The 21,361-nt window shown below is 39.5% G+C and overlaps 1 non-coding gene across 1 annotated transcript; it reads right to left on the reverse strand.

Moving 5' to 3' along the window:
* Positions 1 to 10,651: 10,651 nt before the first annotated feature.
* Positions 10,652 to 10,758, reverse strand: LOC112907377 (U6 spliceosomal RNA). Its single transcript, XR_003232764.2, has one exon. It is a non-coding gene; the product is annotated as a U6 spliceosomal RNA (small nuclear RNA).
* Positions 10,759 to 21,361: the final 10,603 nt, after the last annotated feature.

Below are 21,361 nucleotides of genomic sequence, written 5' to 3' on the forward strand. Positions count from 1 at the left end.
AGAGACCTGTGACCATCACAGTGATCTAACATTCATGTTATTGGAGACCTAAAAGGAGAGCCAAAAGAGAGGGAGTATTCAAGGAAACAGTGACCAAAAATTCCCCCCAGTATGGTAAAATACGTAAACCTGCAGATTCAGGAAGCTGAGGCTACTCCACACAGGGTAAACCTAAAGAAATCACACCATTTACATGAGAGCCAAGCTTCTCAAAACTACAAAGTTTTGAAAGCAGGGAGAGAGAAAGAACACCTAAAACGACAGGGGGAAAACAATTTGAAGGTCAGCAAATACATACAGAACAGCCACTAAAAAGCTTTACAAAGAGGCACACTCAAAACACTATGGATCAATCAGAATAGAATTCTAAAAACTACTCAAGAAACCCCACAGAATAGCAGAAAAAGAAAGAAAACAGAACGGAGCACCAAAAAATGATAGAGCAGACTCAAGCCCCAGCACATCAATAATTATAAAATATAAACGGTCTAAATACACCAATTAAAAGACAGAGATTGGCAGAGTGGGTTAAAAATAGCCATACCAGGGATCCCTGGGTGGCGCAGCGGTTTGGCGCCTGCCTTTGGCCCGGGGCGCGATCCTGGAGACCCGGGATCGAGTCCCACGTCGGGCTCCCGGTGCATGGAGCCTGCTTCTCCCTCTGCCTGTGTCTCTGCCTCTCTCTCTCTGTGTGTGTGACTATCATAAATAAATAAATTAAAAAAATTAAAAAAAAAATAGCCATACCATATGCATTTACAAGAATCTCCCTTTAAATATATCAGTGTAGGCAGCTCAAGAGACAGGGAGAGAAAAAAACATTTGTTGTGCAAATGAACAAAAGAAAGCCACCGTGGCCACCAGATCGGGGAAAGGGAGACTCAGAACAAAGACAATTTCCTGAGACAGTGACTTGATATAATAAGGTCAATCCATCAAGAAGACAGAAATCCTAAATGTGTATGCTCCAAACAACAGAGCTTCGAATGTGTGGCTAGAACTGAAAGAAATAAACACCACTGCGATTACAGCTGGAAACTTCAACACCCCTCTCAAAATTGATAGAACAACTGGACAGGAAATCAGCAAGGCTGTAGAAGAGCTCAACGACACCATCAACCCACAGGATCTAATTGACATGTATAGAATTTCATCCAACAAAGTGAAGTGCCCACCAAATGTATCTACGTAGGCCATATCGTGGGCCCTGAAACAAACGTCAGTAAATGTAAAAGAATAGAAATCATACAGTGTGTATTCTGCAATCATAATGGACTCAAGCTAGAAATCGATAGCGAAAATAGAACAGCTATGTCTTCAGCAAATGGAGACAAACACATTTATAAATAACCCAGGTATTAAAGAATAAGTCTCAAGGGAAATTTAAGAAATTGAACAGAGGGACAATAAAATACCTTATTTAATAACAATAAAAATGAGCTGAATGAAATTTTTTTTATTTTTTTAATAATAAATTTATTTTTTATTGGTGTTCAATTTGCCAACATACAGAATAACACCCAGTGCTCATCCCGTCAAGTGCCCCCCTCAGTGCCCGTCACCCATTCACCCCCACCCCCCACCTTCTTCCCCTTCCACCACCCCTAGTTCATTTCCCAGAGTTAGGAGCCTTTATGTTCTGTCTCCCTGATATTTCCTACCCATTTCTTCTCCCTTCCCTTCTATTCCCTTTCACTATTATTTATATTCCCCAAGAGCTGAATGAAAATTAAAATACAAATTTTCATAGCATGTTACAATGTATAGGACATGGCTAAGGCAGAGTGAAGGGGAAATTTATAGTTATGCATATCTTAGAAAAGAAGAAGTTTCTCAGATCAATCATCTAACCTCTCACCTCAAGACCTAGCAAAAGAAGAACAAAATAAATCCACAGTTTGTGGGAAAGAGGAAGGAATAGAGATTAGAGCCGAAATCAATAAAATCGAAAACAAAAATAATAGAGAAAAATCAATGAAAAAAGGGGCTGAATCTTTGAAAGGATCAGTTTAGTTGACAAACCTCTGAAAAGACTGACAAAGGAGGAAAAAAAAGACACAAATGATCAATATCAGGAATGAAATGGGATATCATTATAGACCCTGTGGGCATCCAAAGGGTAGTAGGGAATACTGTGAACAGCTCTATATATATAAATCTGACAACTTAGATGAAGTAGACCAATTCCTTGAAAAACACTACTGCAACTTACCCAGTATGAAATAGATCATTTGAATAGCTCTGTGATAGTTAACCCTATGTGTGTAATTAAAAGTCTCCCCCAAAAGAAATCTTCAGGCCCAGATGGTTTCACTGGAAACTTCCTGTCAAGATTCTTAACTTAATCACATCTTTTGTCATAAGATTATTCTTTTGTCGACTAAAGGGATATTCGTGGGTTCTGGGGATTAGGATGTGATCATTTTTTTTGGGGGGGAGCCACCATTCAGCCTTCTACATATAGCCACAGTAAGCAAGATTGTGTGGTGAAGGGATAGACAAAGAGATTAATTGAAATATAGATGCAGAAAATAGGCCCACACAAACATGTCCAACATATTGATATATTTTTTAAGTGGAAAAATAATTCAATGGAGGCGAGATACCCTTTTCAACAAATGATGCTGGAGCATTAGGACATGGAGACTGCTTCTCCCTCTGCCTGTGTCTCTGCCTCTCTCTCTCTCTCTCTGTCTCTCATGAATAAATAAATAAAATCTTAAAAAAAGGATATCCATAGGCAAGAAGAAGAAGAAGAAATAAAGGAGAAGGAAGTCAAAAAGAAAGAAAAAGAGAACTTTGATCTAATTTTGACATCTTACAAAAAATTAACTAAAAATGGATCTTGTCCTTAAATGTAAAATGTAAAGCAATAAAACTTTTAGCAAAAAAACATATGAAAAATTCCTTGGGAACTAGGAGAAAGAAGAAAATTCTTGGACTCAACACCAAAAACACAATCTGTAAGAAGGAAAAAAAATCAATAAATAGGACTTCATCAAAATTAGAAACTTCCTCTGTGACAGATCCTGGATAAAAAGATAAGGTACAGACTGGGAGAATTTATTTGCAAACCACAATATTGGACAAAAGATTTTTTTCTAAAGTATATAAAGAACACTCAAAACAGTGACACACACACACACACACACATACACACACACACACAAACACTGCACAGTCCAACACAGTATAATTTTAAAAATGACCAAAGATATGAGCAGACATTTCACCAAAGAGGATGTACAGATGGGAAATACATAGATGTTCGCCATCATTAGCCATTAGGAAAATGCACATCAAATCTACAATGTGCTGTCTCTATATACTTAATGGCTAAGATGGAAAAGTAGTGACAACACCAAACATTGGTAAGGAGGCAGAGAGATGGGACCACTCATATTACTGCTGGAAAGCATTTTGTTATTTTCTTAAAAAAATAAAAACTAATTATGAGCCAGCAATTGCACTCCTGGTTGTTTACTGTAGAGAACTGAAAGCTTATATTCACAAGTCTTTATAGCAATTTCTTCGTAATAACCCCAAACTATAAACAACCCTGATATTCTTGTATGGGTCAATGGTTAACCAAACTATGGTCCATCCCTACCTTGGAACAGCATTTGCCAATAGAAAGCGGGGCAATGACCTGTATGAATAGCCAGAGAGCTATGCTGGATGAAAAAAGCCAATCCCAAAGCTTGCATACTCTAGGATCTCATTTATGGAACATTCTTGAAATGATACAGTGGTTGAAATGGAGAACAGAACAGGGATTGCCAGGGGCTAAAGAAGTGGGTGCAAGGAGCTGTAGGGAAGTGGGTGTGGTTATAAAGGAGCAAGAGCAGGGATCTCTGTGGTGATGGAAATGTGTATCTTGACTGCATCTGTGTTAGTATCCTGATCGCGATATTGTACTATATATAACTTGCAAGTCATTTCCTTGGAGGAAAGTGGGTTTGGGGTTACACAGGATCCTTCTCTATTATTTCTTACAGTGGCTTGTAGATTAAGTCTCTCAAAATAAAAATTTTAATAAAAATGCTAGTAAGAGGCAAACAACCCATGTAACCACCATATACAGTTGGCTACAGTTGGTTAACATGCTATTTTCGATCACCTGTTGTGACATTCTTGATCATCATTCCTCAAGCATTACCCTCTGCCCTCTTACTGTCCCCTTGGGGAACTCCATCTGACTCTCTCTTACCATCACTTCTAGATCTACCATATTTTCTGTATTTTCCATCATGTTGTGTCTCTAATCTAGTCTGACATTCTTTGCTTTTTAACCGGACTGCTTAGTTTTAACAATCTGTGATCCAGTTAATGAACTCTCCCTTTTCCTAGGGTTATCTCCAAACTTGCTCCTTACTTAGACTTAGCTTGCACAGGGTTTCATAGCCTGTGCCTGATAACTTCAATACCTGAAAGGCTTTGTAGTTGCTTCATTTGTCTTTCTACTTTCTCTTGCTCAGAGAGTCTGATTTGGGGCCGGGGTGGTTCCTGATATTCTTTTTTTTTTTTTTTAAGATTTTATTTATTCATTCATTCAGAGAGAGCAAAGAGAGAGAGACACAGGCGGAGGGAGAAGCAGGCTCCATGCAGGAAGCCTGATGTGGGGACTCGATCCCGGGTCTCCAGGATCACACCCTGGGCTGAAGGCGGCGCTAAACCGCTGTGCCACCGGGGCTGCCCGGTTTCTGATATTCTTTGGCTACAGTTTGTGCACTGTATTTGAAAATCATTTGAAAAAAAAAAAAAAGAAAATTATTTGTAGAGGCGCCTGGGTGGCTCAGCTGGTGGAGCATCCAACTCTTGGTTTCAGCTCAGGTCAGGATCTCAGGGTTGTAAGAGCCCACGTTGTGCTCTGTGCTTAGCATGGAGTCTGTTTCAGATTCTCTCTCCCTCTCTCTCCTTCCTTCTCTCTCTCTCTCTGAAATAAATAAATAAAATCTTCAAAAAATTATTTGTAGATATAACTTGAGGCCAAGGGACGCCTGGGTGGCTCAGTGATTGAGCATCTGCCTTCATCTCAGGGTGTGATCCCAGAATCCTGGGATCGAGTCCTATATCCGGCTCCCCACAGGGAGCCTGCTTCTTCCTCTGCCTATGTCTCTGCCCCTCTCTCTGTGTCTCTCATGAATTTTTTTTTAAATCTTTTTAAAAAATAATTTGAGGCCAAGAATGGAGGTACTTTAAGAAGACCTGCATTTGCCTCTGTCAGGTTCCTCAGTTCCTACCAATTAAGAAGGACCTTAAAGGAAGTTTAGGGCTTTAGAAACACTTTGTCAAACAGAGTGACTTGAAAACTGGCTACAATCCTGTGAGGGATGTTCCACTTACAGTCCATCCTGTCCAGTGCGACTTCCTCCTAATGTCCTGGGCTTTGATTCTGTCCTTCTTTTCCGAGGAATTGGTTTCTCTTCCCTTTGGCTTTATAATTTCTTACTCTATTATCATTGGTTATGCTATTAAGATTTTTTTCTTAAAGATTTTTATTTATTTGTTCATTAGAGACACAGAGAGAGAGGCAGAGACACAGGCAGAGGGAGAAGCAGGCTCCCTGCAGGAGCCTGATGTGGGACTCAATCCCAGGACTCTGGAATCATGCCCTGAGCCAAAGGCAGATGCTCAACCACTGAGCCACCCAGGTGCCCCTGCCATTAAGATTTTTAAAAAATGTTTACTCACCAATTTTTAGTTGTTTTCACCATATAAATTAGCTTTCTGTGATAGGATAGCATATGGTATCTTTTTTTTTTTTTTAATTAATAGATACAACATTCTTAGTAGCTATCAAGTTCTACATAGTGAAACAATGTGATCTGAAGAAACAATGCACAATTGAAACCTCACTTGGTAAGATCTGGAAATATTACAATTTGTCGTCACGGATTAAATCATCTTTGAATCAGAACATAATAGTCCTTTCTTAAGTACTATTTTAAAGCTTCTGTTATTAAGACAAATAAAGATAAGCAACAATGGGAGAGCAGACAATTTTAAAGCAGCGGATGTCCTACAAACGCGTCTGAAAGTGCTCTGAGATAATGCATGAATTTCCTGGAGCTGCCACAACAAATCACTGCAAACTGGCTTAAAACAAATCCATCTCTTACAGGTCTGGAGGCCAGAAGTCCAAAATCAAGGTGTCAGCGGAGTGGTGCTCCTTCTAGAGGCGCTAGGACAGGGAACCTGTTTCTTGCCCCTTCTAGCTTCTAGTGACCGGACCGCTCTGCTCCCATCTCTGAGCCGGGTACACACTGCTTACTCCCCTTCCATGTGGATCAAATCTCCCTTTGTTTCCTCTTACGAAGACACTTGTGATGGCACTTAAGTCTCATTCAGGTAATCCAGGGTAATCTCCCATCTCAAAATACTTAACTTCATTACATCTATAAGGTAACGGTCACAGGTTCCAGGGATTAGGACACGGATATATATTTTTAAGGAACACCGTGGAGCCCACTATAGTGATATGATACGAAATAAAATTAGGTATCATCTGTCTTGTAATAACATCTTCTTAGGATGAATAATAGTCATTTAAAAATTCATTTGAATATTGTTTTATCATTATTTCTGCCTGGCTAAATTGCAAGTGTTAAAAAGTCTCTCTCTCTGGGATGCCTGGGTAGCTCAATAGTTGAGCATTTGCCTTGAGCTCAGGGTGTGACCCTGGTGTCCTGGGATCGAGTTCCACATCGGGCTCCCTGGAGGGAGCCTGCTTCTCCCTCTGCCTGTGTCTCTGCCTCTCTGTGTATCTCTCATGAATTACGAAATAAAATCTTAAAAAAAAAAAAAAAGTCTCGGGGCAGCCTGGGTGGCTCAGCAGTTTAGCGCCTGCCTTCGGCCCAGGGCGTGATCCTGGAGACCCGAGATCGAGTCCCACATCAGGCTCCCTGCATGGAGCCTGCTTCTCCCTCTGCCTGTGTCTCTGCCTCTGCCTCTCTCTCTCTCTGTGCGTCTCTCAGGAATAAACAAATAAAATCTTTAAAAAAATTTTTAAAAGTCTCTATACATACTATATATGTGTATATATTTATATACACACACATGCATAGACTCTATAATAATAATATAAATAATATATAAAATAGTCATAAAGGATTTTAAGCATCTCAGAGAAAAGGAACTAGATTAGAATGGCTTACTATTTACATTGCCAATACACATTGTTTACTTAAATCTAATTTACTTCTTTTTTTTTTAAAGATTTTTATTTATTTATTCGACAGAGAGTGCACAAGCTGAGGGAGAGGCAGAGAGAGAATGGGAGAAACAGGTTCCCTTCTGAGCAGGGAGCCTGATGCGGAACTCGATCCCAGGACCCCAGGAAAATGACCTGAGCCGAAGGCAGATGCTTAACGATCTAAGCCAACTAGGTGCCCTAATTTACTTAAATTCTTACTGACAGTGTTTTCATCATATTGAAACAATTACACTCTTGGTGTATGCCCCTCTCCCAATCATTTAAAAGAGCAGACTATCTGAAAATGAAATGTAAAGTTTTAACATTAACTACAGATACTTTTTAAGTTTCAGGCAATTGATGCAAAGCATTCAGGTGATACCCTTCTGTAACTAAGGCAAGTGATGTTGAGCCCTGGGAAAAAGTCATACTTGAACTACATTCAATGCCAACTGAAGGGATCCCTGGGTGGCGCAGCGGTTTGGCGCCTGCCTTTGGCCCGGGGCGTGATCCTGGAGACCCAGGATCGAATCCCACGTCAGGCTCCCGGTGTATGGAGCCTGCTTCTCCCTCTGCCTATGTCTCTGCTTCTCTCTCTCTCACTGTGTGCCTATCATAAATATTTAAAAAAAAAATGCCAACTAAAGAGGACAAAGTTCAGTATACAAATTTTTACTGTAAGGATATCTTTCGGACTATTTATAATGAAAAAGGTGAAGTCAAAAAAAAAAAAAGAAAAAGGTGAAGTCATTATTTTTTTTTTTTTTAGGAAAAAGGATGTTAAATGCTAAACATCAACAGGCTGTAAGATCAAATAGAATATTGATCAACTGGAATTTGAATGCTAGCATTAACTGCTAAGATTGCATAGAATCCTGTCTCTATAAACACAATTTTTTATAAATATGGTTTGTTAAAATAGCGACATGTCTTTGAGCAGTCTAAATTATACAGCCACATTAGGCAAAGACCAATTCGCTGACCTACCTAAATGAGAAACCCAATAAACATATACAGGAGAAATGTGTTTGAAAGTTGTCATTCTGGGGATCCCTGGGTGGCCCCGCGGTTTGGCGCCTGCCTTTGGCCCAGGGCGCGATCCTGGAGTTCCGGGATCGAATCCCACGTCAGGCTCTCGGTGTATGGAGCCTGCTTCTCCCTCTGCCTGTCTCTCTGCCTCTCTCTCTCTCTCTCTGTGAGTGTGACTATCATAAATAAATAAAAAATTTTAAAAAAAGAAAGTTGTCATTCTATTAGTAGCATGTCTGTGAATGACAGGAATTTATGTTCAGCAACTGTTTGCATATTTGAAAAGGCTCATATTCGGTTTAATTTAAACAATTTTTAAATATTAAACTTTATTTTTTTTACAGATCTTATTTATTTATTTTGGGAGAGAGAGAATGCATGAGGTAGGGGGAAGGGCAGAAGGGGGAAGAGAAACTCAAGCAGACTCCCCACTGAGCAAGGAGCCTGACTCGAGACCCAATTTCATGACCCTAAGATCATGGACTGAGCTAAAACCAAGAGTTGGACGCTTCACCGACTGAGCCACCCAGGTGCCCCTAAATATTAATTTTAAATGGAATTTTTTAAAAAATCGGAGTCAACACACAACTTACATTAGTTTCAGGTGAACAACATGGGGATTGGTCAAGTGCATATATTATGCTCTGCTCAACACAAGTGTAGCCACAATCTGTCACCAAGCAGCACTGTTACAATATCATTGACTATATATTCCCTGACCTGTGTCTTTTATTCTCATGACTTATAATTCCATAACTGGAAGTCTGTGTCTCCCATGTTTAATTTTAGGTTTTGCATCTGGGAAGATTATCTGAAAATATTGTAACTTCTGAAGAGGAATTTACTTATTTATTTTTAAGTATTTTATTTATTTATTTGAGAGAGAGAGTGCGTACATGTGGGCAGAGGGAGAAGGAGAAGCAGACTTTTCCCCCTGAGCAAGGAGCCTGATGCAGGGCTCGATCCCAGGATCTTGGGATCATGACCTGAGCCAAAGGCAGATGCTTAACTGACTGAGTCACTCAGGTGCCTGAAGGAATTTAAATTATATGTAAAGCGTGGCATTCCTCCTAAAATTATTGTATTTCAAAGTTTCTAGGGATATGATGGTTCACAGGATAACTCTGTATTTAAAGGGGTTTTCCCAATTTCATATGCTATGTGTTATCTGCTGAAAAAGGATTGGTATTTTATTAATTTACAGTTTTTGTCAAATAGACTTGACAATATTTAAGAAACACTCTTAAGAATAAAAAATCTAATAAAAGCTGGTTACAGCAGGATTGAACCCCAGAAATCATAAATCCAAGCCTCTTGTTTTAGTCATGATTAAAATGAGGTTGAAAGAGAACTAGGACTTGCCCGAGGTTCTCCTAGCTGGTGAGAGAGAAGATGAAGCTGGAAGCCTGAAGCTTGAAGGTAGGGCTCTGCACTCTGAATTCATTGTTCTTTCTACCATGGGAAGCTACTCATCAAAAAGGTGTATAACTTTTCTTCTTCAAGTAACAAATACGATACTTCTAAAGGAGCCCTCTTATTAAGAGCCTGTGGTAATACATTGAGGAGAGCTAACTATATTGTTATTTTTTTCTTCTTTTTTAAAAGATTTATTTGAGTGGGAGAGGGAGGGAGGGAGGGAAGGAGGGAGGGAGGGAAAGAGAGAGAGAGCGAGCGAGCACCTGAGTGGGAGGGGCAGAAGGAGAGGGAGAAAGAATCTCAAGCAGACTCTACGCCAAGTGCAGAGCTTGACATGGGGCTCGATCCCCAGCCCCGAGATTGGGATCTGAGCTGAAACCAAGAGTCTGGCGCTTAACCCACTAAGCCATCCATGTGCCTCTGTTACTTTTTTTTGAACCGTATTTATGCTTGTTTCCTAACAGGATATATAGAGGGAATGTCAAATCTTTATTTTAAAGATTAAAAAAAGTTTGTCTCACTCTACCATACAATTTAGCAACAGATTTACTTTTTTATTTTATTTTTATTTATCTTTTTTTGGGAGAGCCAGGGCAACGGGGGAGGGAGACAGAATTTTAAGCAGTCCCCACACCCAGCACAGAGCCCTGCATGGGGTCAATCTCACAACCCTGCGATTATAACCTGAGCTGAAATAGAGTTGGATTCTTAACTGTCTGAGCCCCCAGGCACCCCCAGATTTAGTTTTATAACAGAATATGGACCTGATAAAGACAGTTTCGCTACTGACTAGGTGTTTAATATTGGGATTCTACTTGTACTAGATAATTTTAAAGCTAAAATGTCTCAAATAGTCCTGAAGAATACAGGATAAAATTGAAAAAAAAATCATAGGATTACAAGCAAGGAATAGTACTTGGATATGCTTTATCTTCTGTCTTCTTTAATTTCTAGACCTTTATTTCTCTGTGAAAAGAGAAAAAAGGAATAAAATAAAAATGGCACAGTTGAAAAAATACAGAATGCATCACGAATTTGCGTGTCATCCTCGTGCCGGGGCCATGCTAATCTACTCTGTAATGTTCCAATTTTAGTCTATGTGCTGCCAAAGCAAGCACTATCTTCTGTCTTTTATTTTTAAAGATTTTATTTCTTTATTTGAGAGAAAGAGTGAAGGAGAGAGCACAAGCTGAGGGAAGGGAGCACACGCCTGTCTGAGCAGGGAGCCAGACAAGGCTCATCCCAGGACACCGGGATCATGACCTGAGCCAAAGGCAGACACTTAACTGACTGGGCCATCCAGGTGCCCCTCTTCTGTCTTTTTGACAGAGACTGGCAACTAATGAAACACATGTTAAAATATTCACAAGATAATTTGTATGACATGGTCAGGCCTGCTCTAGGTCAAATTGCAATGTGTCTTAGGTTTTCCTTATCCTTTTCTCATTCCTCTACCTTCCCTAAGCATCACCTTCTAAAACCCCTGATCACATCCAGTTACCAAAGAAGAGAGAGTAATTACATGGGCACTGTGTTTTCCTTACAAAAGCAAATAAAGCTGTGTGGAAATTGGGCATTTTATTTCTGAAATGCTAGCAACAATTGCTACAGAACTGGAGACCCATTGAGAACAGGCTGACGACCCTTCTATAGAGCACAGATTGCCAGAGCAACCTGAATGTTCGTGGCTGTCCTTGGAACTTTTTCTATAAGCAGTTAATCAATGTGTATACATACTGAAATTCCAATTTTATACTCATTTCAAAACGATTTCTCTCCTTAAGTAAATTGGCACACATGGCTCCCTGTACTGTTCTCTGTTGCATTCCTCTCTGAGCCAGAAAATGAAGATGGCTCTCATTAGAGTGGGTACCCCTCTATGCCCTCCACCAGCTCCCCAGAATTTCAACATTATCTTTTTTAATTTGACAGTGAGCTTTTTGAAAATTTATAATGGAATTGACTTTTTGAGTTTTAGACCATTAAGTAATAGAACCAACATTAAAGGAGTGTTGGCTCTTTTTGATAAACTATATGTAATAATGCTTGGCAAAGAGCTGCATTCTCAGGGCCCGAGTGGCTCAGTGGTTGAGCGTTTGCCTTTGGCTCAGGGCGTGATCTCAGGGTCCTGGGATCGAGTCCTGCATCAGCTCCCCACAGGGAGCCTGGTTCTCCCTCTGCCTGTGTTTCTGCCTCTCTCTGTGTGTCTCTCGTGAATAAATAAATAAACTCTAAAAAAAAAAAAAAAAAAAAAAAGAGCTGCATTCTCAACAGACATTCGAAATTCAGGATATCTTCACATTCCTAAATGGAGGAGAAGGTGATAAAGAACAGAGATTCTGGTCCTCCACCATGGGACCACTCATGTTAGGTTAAAGTCTAGTAACCAACATGCTTCTGATTTCTGCATACTTACCTCATAAGTTCTTTACCAGGAGAACCTTTTAACCCTTGATTAGGGGTTATGAACTACTAATCTAAGGGTCAGATCCAGTTCACTGACCTATTTACATTTGCCTGCAGAGTTTAAAAATTGGGAAATTCTACATAAAAAGCTGGACTTCTGACTTCTCTTGAGGGATTGGGAAATCTGGTCACGTTGCTCTCATTTCCATGGAAGGACAATAGGTAGGACACATAGTAGAAAGCAGCTTTAGAGAGGGTGCACACACCTGTCAGGGTTCACTTGTCCTGTTCCTTATTGAGGCCTGGCCCTAGAAGCCCTGACGTTTCTAACTATTCTTAGAAGAAGCAGTAAGTACCTTGCAGTTAAGACAGATAACTCTGTGCAGATGAGCTAGCAAGTGAAGAGCAATTTGAAGATATTTTTTGGGAGGAGCGCCTGGGTGGCTCAGTCAGTTGGGCATCTGCCTTCAGCTCAGGTCATGACTCTGGGGTCCTGAATCAAGCCCCATGTCAGGCTCCCTGCTCAGTGAGGAGCCTGCTTCTCCCTCTCCCTCTGCCTGGGGCTCCCCCTGCGTGTGCGCTCTCTCTCTCTCTCTCTCTGTGAAATGAGTATATAAAAAAATTATTAAAACAAACAAACATTTTGCAGGAAAATTAAGTTCCAGAAATTCAGCAGACTTCAAATGGATGAAAATTCTTATAGGTTGTGTGATTTTTTTAAAAAAATCACTTTTGAAGTTCCCTAATTCTTTTCCTTACCTAAATTCATTTTTCTTTTGCTAAGGATGTGAGAAAAATCTAACTGAAACTAAAAATTGAATCAAAGTAATCCAAAATCTTTACCAAGGACATTTTTTTCTTTTTAAAATGAGAAATAGGGGGTTCCCTGGGTGGCTCAGTGGTTTAGTGCCTGCCTTTGGCCCAGGGCATGGTCCTGGGGTCCTGGGATCGAGTCCTGCGTGGGGCTCCCTGCGTGGAGCCTGCATCTCCCTCTGCCTGTGTCTCTGCCTCTCTCTCTCTATGTATATCATGAATAAATTTTTTAAAATGAGAAATAAGTTTTTTCTTTTTAATATTGAGTTGTGAACCAGGCAGACAGGTTTCTGATGGTAGAGTTCACTAGAAGCTATTATTTTCACTATGTAGCTGGCAGTATCATCCATATAATTTTTATTTTCTTTTTTTAAGATTTCATTATTTATTTATTTGAGAGAGAAAGAGTGTGAGCGAGCCAGAAAAAGAGCATGAGTGGGGGAGAGGAGAGGGAGAAGCAGGGAGCCCGATGTGAGGCTCCATCCCAGCACTCCAGGATCATGACGGGAGCCCAAGGCAGCCACTTAACCAACGAAGCTACCCAAGTGCCCCTAATCTTTCATTTTTATTTTAAGCACATTTTGATTTTCAACTAACACTTGAATACAATGCACCAGCAGCTGCTATGGAACACGGAACAACTATTAATGCTCACCTGGTAAGATAATGAAAAAAATAACTAAGTTTTTAAAAAGTCGACCTTATACTCAATTGCAAGATTCTAGAGTAGAGGGTAAACTGGTGGAACTTCCACTATGTCTGGCTCACACACCCCATTCAAAAATTCTCAATTGTGGACCCGGAAAATTGCAATGCCTGTATGAAGTTTCCACGAGGGGGCGCCTCCAGGACACTTGACTGGGCAAAATGATGTGCTTGGCCCTGAAAGGCACTGGAGTTTGTGACCTGTGCTCCAAAGTTATTTCTTCTCAACTCAGAAAAAGTGCAAGGAAGCTCATTTTCACCATCTTTTTTTCCTGTTGTTTAAGAAGGATTCGTAATATATAAAGGCATAAAAACTACAAGAAGTAGCTGTTGGAAATGGTGAGGCTAAGATGTGACATCATTGTATTGAGCATACAACCCAAAGGAATCAGCAAATTCACAGAACTAACTAGAAGATTTAATACAATGACTGCGAACAAGATACATACAGCTATTAAGGTCACTCAAGGATTTCAGAACGGAAAGCCTAAGATCATGTCTCCCTTACCTCATCTTTTAAACCTGGATACTAAACACAAGTCAGTTCCCGTTAAGTGTGCTGGACACATTCCTGAAGGTTGCCACAATCAGAGTTTATGAAGACTGAATCATTGCTTCTTCTTTTTTTTTTAAGAGAGGGGGAGTGGGAGTGGGGCAGAGAGAGGAGAGAGTCCTAAGCCAGCTCCACACACAGCACGGAGCGTGATGCTGGGCTGGATCTCCTAATCCTGAGATCCTGACCAGGGAGGAATCAAGAGTCAGGCACTTAACCGACTAAGCCATCCGGGGGTCCCCTGAATGTCCACTTCTAGAGGAATCATAGGCATAGGTTCCTGTGAGCCTCTGGTTACATTTTCATCAATTGATCATAACCTTGTGTTAGTGTATGTTTCTATCGATTGATTTGCAGTTACGATTACATTTTAGTAAGTAGGCAAATTGGAAAATATAGACACTGCAAATAATTAGAATTGACTATAGAGACGCCTGGGATCAATAGTTGAGCATCTGCCTTCGGCTCAGGGTGTGATCCTGGGGTCCTGGGATGGAGTCCCACATCAGGCTCCCCGCAGGGAACCTGTTTCTCCATCTGCCTGTGTCTTTCATTAATAAATAAAATCTTTTAAAAAATAAGAATAGACTATATATAATTATAAAACATCCATTTATGATTTTACAAAAATATATACTTTTTAAAAAACAGCAGTATTTTCTTCAGCTTCTTGGTTGTTCCCCTTCTCATTCTCCTTCTCCCCCACTACGTCCTTCCCTAGTTTACGCCAGGGCCCACGGTAATTGATGTGGATGACTTAATTGATGTCATCCTGTCTTTTCCTTATGTTTAATCACATACAAAATAAACATACACTTGTAAACATATATTGTTTTACAAAACTAGAATGAAACACTCTTACCTCCGTCTCACGTTTCTTAATATCTCATGGAAATTCATCCAAGTTAGCCAGTATATCTCTACTTCAGCCTTTATAAAGGCTGCCTGATACTTCATGTTTTGGGGGATGTATCTATTTTCTTATTAACACACATTCACTTTGTTTTAATTCTGCTAACATAATGCTACAATAAAGTTCATAGAACATATATTCTTTTATTTCTATGGGCTGGGTCCCCAGGAAAGGGACTGCTGGCTGTTGTCAGATTATTTTCTAGAAAGTCTGATGCTAACATTTCTACCAGCAGTATCTGAGACTACTCCGACTGCATAGCCCTAAAAGGAATACATGCTGTATGTCTTCTTTACTTTTTGCCAGGCTGCTAATAAAAGGATCATTTGATTGTTATCTTAATTAGAATTTCCCTGAGTATCTTTAAATTTGAGCACTTTTTCATGTTTGTTGTCATTTGGATTTGCCTGTCTGTGAACAATCTACTTTTCCATTGGGCTGACTGATCCTTTTTGTTGGAATGCAAGAGTTCTTTGTATATTTGAGATCATAAATAATTTGTTCTCTGTTTTTAAGGTATTTCCTAAATTTTTTATTTTTAAAAATTCCTTGTTTAAATTCCAGTTAGTTAACATACAGTGTAGTATTAGTTACAATGTAGTGGACTTAATGTTTTCATACAATATCTAGTGCTCATCACAGCGAGTTTTGTCCTTAATCCCCATCACCTACCTATTCAACCCACCCACCCTCACCCCTCCCCCCTCTGATGACCATCATGTTTCTTGGTTTGCCTCTCTCTCTCTATTTTATTCCCCCTTGGTTTGTTTTGTTTCTTAAATTACACATATGAGTGAAATGATATGGTATTTGTCTTTTTCTGACTGTCTTATTTCACTTAGCATAATACTCTCTAGCTCCATAAGAATGAATGGCAAGGTTTCATTTTTTTATAACTGAGCAATATTCTATTATTTTATATATATATATATATATATATATATATATATATACATATATATGCCTCTTTTTCTTTATCCATTCATCAGTAGATGGGCACTTAGGCTGTTTTCATAACTTGACTATTGTAGATACTGATGCTATAAGCATTAGGTGCATATATCCCTTTGAATTAGTATATTTGTATTTTGGGGGTACTTCATAGTGCAATTGCTGGATTATAACAGGGTAGTTCTATTTTTCACTTTTCTGAGGAAATCCATACTGTTTTCCAGAGTAGCTGCACCAGTTTGCATTCCTGCCAAAAGTGCACAAGTATTCTTTTTTTCTCTACATCCCTGCCAACACTTGCTGTTGCTTGCGTGTGTGTGTTTTTTTCTATTATTTTTTTTTAAAGTAGTCTCCACGTCCAACATGGAGCCCAATGCAGGGCTTGAATTCATGACCCTGAGATCAAGGTCTGAGCTGAGATAGAGTCTGATGCTTAACCAACTGAGTCACCCAGGTGGCCCATCTTGTGTTGTTGATTTTAGCCGTTCTGACTGGTGTGAGGTGATATTGTGGTTTTGATTTGTACTTCCCTGATGATTCTAAATTTGTTATTATATGTATATATAATATATATAGAGACTTTGATTATAGTATTTTTCCCAAAACATGATTTTAATTTCTATGTATTCAAAATGCTCACCTTTTCTTTATAGCTATCATATCCCCAGTTTGGTTTATTGTCTTTCCTGGCCCTAGAGTATACACATGGAATTTTATATTTTCTTTTTTAAAAGATTTATTTATTTATGATAGACATATAGAGAGAGAGGGGATCCCTGGGTGGCTCAGCGGTTTAAGGGCCTGCCTTCTGCCCAGGGCATGATGCTGGAGACCCGGGATCGAGTCCCACATCGGGCCCCCGGCTTGGAGCCTGCTTCTCTCTCTCTCTCTCTCTGTGTCTTTCATGAATAAACAAATAAAGCCTTTAAAAAAAAAAAAAGAGAGAGAGAGAGAGAGGCAGACACACAGGAGGAGGGAGAAGCAAGCTCCATGCCGGGAGCTTGATGTGGGACTCGATCCTGGGACTCCAGGATCGCACCCTGGGCCAAAGGCAGGCGCTAAACCACTGAGTCACCCAGGGATCCCCGGAATTTTATATTTTCTGGAAAGATATTTATGCTTTAGTCCACATAGAACTTATTTTTGGAGATGGTGCTAGGAAGGCTAGTAAGTTTCATCCAGGAGGCTAGCCGATTATGCCAGCACCATTTAATAAACAATCCACTATTTTTCACCTATTTTAAATAATACCTTGTAAATATGAATTCTATTATATTTATACTAGGGACAATACATTTTACTGATGTATTTGTCTATTCCTTTGATGGGTTAAAGGATTGACATTTCTTATTTTTTCCCAGTCAAGAACATGATGTGTATCTCCTTTTGCTCAAATCTTAGTTTTTGGCTCTTTAAAAGGTTTTTATAAGTTTCTCTCATATAGATTCTAATCCTGTTACATTTACTTCCAAGTATTTAATAGTTTTTGTTGCTACTATGAATGGGAAAAATCCCCCCATTTCTTTTCCTAGGAAATTATTACTAAAATAGAGAACAGCTATTTTGTACATTTAACTTACAAGCCACCTTATGAACTTCATAAATTTTATTGATTCTAATACATTTTTCTTATCAGAATCTCTTGGCCTTCCTGGTTATAAAGTAATATCAGCAACAAACAGATGGTTTTTATCTTTGCTTTTCCAGGGTCATACCAGGTCCCTCACTTCCTTGTCCTAGAGCTCCTGTTACAACTTCCAAGAATATGTGGAGCATTCGAGTAGTAGCAGGTGGTCCTGCTTTGTTCCTAATGGTTTTCATCATCTGACCCATGTCCACTGAATGTTTGGTTTGCTGAGAGGCAGGGAGGGCTTGCAATATTTTTTTTGCCTTCACATGTACAGATCAACAATACACCCTGCCCCATTTCTCCACCCTAAATGAAAACCCATAACCTTTTTCTCTTTATAAACATGAAAGGGAAGGACATGTTTTAAGCACCCTCACTCAAGAACACAACAAGCCACCAGACTTTATGATACCTTAATGTCATGTTAGACCTAGTGGCTCAAGTACTTCCCTATCTGTGAATAGTTCCCAAACTGGCCCACCCTCTCCATAATATTACATATTGTGATAGTGGAAGACTTTTTTAAAAAAGATTTTATTTATTTATTCATGAGAGACACACACAGAGAGAGGCAGAGACACAGGCAGAGGGAGAAGCAGGCTCCATGCAGGGAACCTGACGTGGGACTCTATCCCCGGTTCCAGGATCACACCCTGGGCTGAAGGTGGCGCTAAACCACTGAGCCACCCAGACTGCCCCATGAGAGTGGAAGTCTTAAAGGCCTCCACCACAAATGGATCTTCTCCAAAAAGGACGAGGACACTTCAGCTCTCATATTGAACAGGTAACCTCAATTTGTCCCATCTTCCAGAAACACAGTCGTGGTAAAAATGTAAAGATGGAGCAAGGATGACAGCCAGCTCCCTGAGTCCCTTTCCCTGCTGGCAAATAGATTTGATTAAACTTCCAAAGTCTCATGGGTACAAATATATCCTAATGATAGTCTGCCTTTGAAAAAGGATGTCTGGAAGCTTTTCCCTACAAATAGGCTATTGCCCTAACTTTGGCTAAGTCACTGCTAGAAAGAATTTTCCCCACTTGGGGAATCCCTCTCTTGTTCTCTAGGGATAGAGGAACTCACCTCATTGTTCAGGTGATTCTAGATATTCAATGAGTTTGTTCATTTACAAAAACTGCATGGTCCTTATCACTCTCTATCCCCTTAAATCAGAATGAGCCAAGGGTGCTCTTACACTTAAACCAGTCCAACTCTGAGGAACTCAACCTGACGTAGCCCAAGGTCTTGCCATGAACCTTTGGTCCTTTGATCCTCATTCCCTCAACATTGATTATCCCTTTATGAAATAATTACTGGCAAGCCAGTGAAGATTCCTTACTCTTGTTTGACCATAGAAAATTCAAAATCTGATCGCTTCTAATATTCTTAAATACTGCCAAGTCTTTATTCAATATTTATTGTTTATTTATTTTTAAATTGGTTTTATGTATTATTTTTTTAATTTATTATTTCTATTTATTACCAGTAGTTCAAGTCTGTTTTTCCCCCAGTCATCTCACCTCAGCCCTTTAGATTGAAGATCTAATCTTCTGGAAGAGATATCACCAAAAGACCAATGTTGAATCTAATCTTAGGACTAATACAGTTAACCCTTGATCAATGTAGGGGGTTAGGGGCAATGATCTTCTCTCCTGTCAGAAATCCATGGGGTACTTTTGATTCCCCAAAAAACTTAATGACTAATAGCCTACAGTTGACTGGAAGCCTAATAACATAGTCAATTAACACATAATTTATATGTTATATGTATCATATTATATACTGTATAATCTTACAGTAAAGCAAGCTAGAGAAAAAATCTTAAGAAAATCATAAGGAAGAGAAAATACATTTGCAATACTGTACTGTACAGTTTGAAAAAAATCCGTGTACTAGAGAACCTGCATAGTGCAAACCCATATTGTTCAAGGATCAATTGTACTGTCTTCCTAACCACCAACTTCTATAAACTCTAAGGAGTACAACTTTGGGTTCATTTTTCACAATTTGAAAAACACAAGGCTTGGGGCACCTGGGCGGGTTAGTTGGTAAAGTGTCTGCCTTCAGCTCAGGTCATGATCTCAGGGTCCTGGGATTGAGCTCCACATCAGGTTCCCTGCTCAGTGGGGAGTCTGCTTCTCTCTCTCCCTCTCTCCACTTGTGTTCTCAAATAAGTAAATAGATAGATAGATAGATAGATAGATAGATAGATAGATAGATAATAGATAGATAGATAGATGATAGATAAATCTTAAAAATAAAAAAAAACCCATGAGTCTTAATTGGAGATTGGGGAAATTCACCCCAACAGGAGACCTTAAACTGATACTCTTTTGATAATGACATGAGACAGACTACTTTCTCACTAGATTTGGAACAAGTAGATGACATCAGAGTGGGGTCAGCTTCTGCCCACAAGTCCCTCAGATTCTCCCACTTAGTCTCTTTCATATCTTTGTCATTCATTGTGTACTGTCCATTAGTTCCAGGACTTCCTTGACTCATGCCTTTCCTTTCCTTTTCATTTTTTCTCTATTCTTCATCTACCTACAAACATTCAAGGCCTCTGGTTGCTGCACATTTCTCTCCATGTTGCATATGTTCCCTCAAACCTCCCTGATCTCCACATCATAAGCAAGAACATTTGAGATGCTAACCGAGAAAGTCATTGGTTGGCAACCGTGGTCCTGACCCACTATCAAAGGACCTCTCTACACTACTTTCTCTGAATCCACTAGATGCGTTCCCATTGGCCTCAAGTCTTGGTTTGTTTCTTAATACAGCCTCTATTGCTTCTCTCCTCTGTTTTGTAATTATCTTCCCAACCAAATGCCTTGCTTCCAGAACCCTTTCTCAGCTTCGGACCACCATCAGACCTCAACAAATGGTTTAGCCAGTACTCCAACGAGAGTGCCAACAAGGAACTGCTGACTCTGTGGACAGCTTCACTGAGCCTTGACCAAGACTCCACAGAGATTATTCTAACCCCTAAGAGTGTTCTACGATGAATGATGTCTGTCTTGCGCAAGAGGGGGCACTGGCAAGGCCAGACACTGTTCCTCCAACTCCCCATTCTTTGTCTCATGATAGATTTGCTAAGATTAAAACTGTCCCGCAAACTAGCTAACCACAGAGAAAAACATTTCCTGTTCACATAACTGACTGAGACTTCTGTTTGGAAAACAACCCCAACTATAAATCACTCCATCTGCAACTTGTTTACTCCTCCCTATAAAAGTCTAAGGCAAAAACATCCTGCTGAGACACTCTGATCTTTGGATTTTGGATGTTCCACCCATTACCTGAAAAATGCCAATCTCCTTACCTGTCTAATTTTTGTCTTGGACATAAATTGCATGAAAAAGTGATAAAAACCATAGAACTAGTGCAAAACCAACAAATGGACCAAGAAACAAAAATAAATCCATGTTATGTGGAAATCTGATGTGTGATAAATAAGGCACCACAAAGGAATGGCAAAAAAAAAATTGGTTAATTGATGGTACTGGCCAAATTAGCTCACTCTATGGAGAAAAATAAAGAAAATAAAGTTAAATCCCTATCATATATTAAAATTTAAAAGGGGGAAATATCTCCAAAAGTTAAACTTATAAATCAAATTGAAGAAAATGTAGGAAAATATCTATGAACTAGAAATGGAGGGAAACTTTCTAACCCAGAAACAATTTCTGATAAACAATGTACCTGTTGGCAAAATTAACAGAGACATGACAGACTGACTAGGGATTACA

This window comes from Vulpes vulpes, unplaced genomic scaffold, assembly GCF_048418805.1.
Source record: "Vulpes vulpes isolate BD-2025 unplaced genomic scaffold, VulVul3 u000000660, whole genome shotgun sequence".
NCBI lineage: Eukaryota > Metazoa > Chordata > Mammalia > Carnivora > Canidae > Vulpes > Vulpes vulpes.